Raw genomic sequence first — 1708 nt, 5'->3', positions numbered from 1 at the left:
GCTTGCTCCTACTCGCCCTTACCTCCATCTTTGTGTTCTCCTTCAAATCTCGATCGAAACGTCTCTTTTGTCGTCTAGATTGGAGTTACCATTGAAACTTTACGATAAAAAACCGCAAAGACTTGTTTTCTCGCATGAATTCAAATTAATCGTATAAAACGGCAATAGTTAACTTAACACCTTGGCCGCCTCAACTATACGATTACGTTGAACCTTTTCATAAAAAATTGACGTCGTATCTAAGGAGAAGATAACAGTCAAGTTCGGAAGATAAATGTCAAATTTCAAAGGATATCGAAAATGGCGAACATACACGAGAAGAGGAAGCGAAAATAAGCAAGCAAAACTGAGAAGAGACAAAACTGCATCTCCGAGAGCACTAAGGAATGTCTGACTTGTTTCAAAATCAAACTTGGAATTTTCGTAGGAAGGTACTAAGTATTAAAACGCTTTTGAGACTGCCATAGAATTTTAGGGAACTTAAAACTTAGGTGGATAGTCTAGTGAACTAAGTCATAGGCAATTTTTCCTATTGCTCTTTAATTGCTCTGGCAGATCTTGCTAACCGATCTAAACTCTCGCAAAAATGAGAAACGATTGCCACACATACTTAGCTCGCTTCCCAAAAAAAAAGAACTAGAGACACGCACATCGCCTTAAAATCGATTCGTTCCTAGCAACTTTCTTAAAAACCGACATACTCCAAGTTGTCAACCTGAAAACCACCAATTCGCAATCCTAGTGTCGTCTTCAAACCGACCCGGATTGTCGGTCATTCTATTCCTCAAAAAAAAAGGAGGAAGTAGCGATAGACAGAAAACACTTAGGCAATCAGATGCCTCAATAAAATCGTCCCAATAGGCAAACGACAATCTAAGATTTTTCTAAACGCCAACAACATATCTAAAACATCACGAACATAATCTCGAGGACTATACAGCACCTCTTATCACGATCATGCGTTTAGAAAACATGTACCAATATCAAACTAAAACTCGACGATTAGCCAAAGTCTGGAAGACCCTTTCAACTTAAATAAAACGAGTTTCATATAAAAGTCAAAAATTATACGAGAAAATCTTCAACCACCAGCATTGCTTTCAGTTTCCGTTGAACCTGGTAAGTCACGGAAAAGCATCGAAAAAATTTCTTACAACTGGATCATAACAAAATAACCTTTGGTAAAACTCCATGAGTGATTCCAAGGAAATCTCACCAAAGATCGAAATCAAAGCAGAAACGCGTCCCGTAAAATCTGTGGAAATATAGCTACTTTGACATATCTGATTTACTATCATCGTAGAGCGCTGACTTCTACGTTTCACTTCCCTCAGATATATCCGAGCAGGAAATAACCTCGAAACTGACTCTGCACGGGTTCTGGGTCGAGACTCTTAGGCTTCGTGTCCCTCGGATAAAAAGGAAACAATTTTCATACGACTAAAGGAAACATTATACGAAATATTTGTCATATAACTGAAACCTAAAGCAAAGATCGTTTTCTACACCCATGGGCCATCTTAAAACATGAAAGCTTCGGCTTACTTGGCCTATCAATCTCGACAAACGCCCTTTGGCCCTTGGCTAACTACGCCTTCCCGTAAAGCCCGAACCAGAATTCGGCATCCCTTTAAGGAAAAATCGTAAACTAACACAGCTTTGGTGTTAACACAAAAGTGCCATGGTTTAATCCTTTACCAACAACGTC

Source organism: Brassica oleracea, chromosome C1 (assembly GCF_000695525.1).
Source record: "Brassica oleracea var. oleracea cultivar TO1000 chromosome C1, BOL, whole genome shotgun sequence".
Classification (NCBI taxonomy): domain Eukaryota; kingdom Viridiplantae; phylum Streptophyta; class Magnoliopsida; order Brassicales; family Brassicaceae; genus Brassica; species Brassica oleracea.
This window is presented reverse-complemented; position numbering follows the sequence as displayed.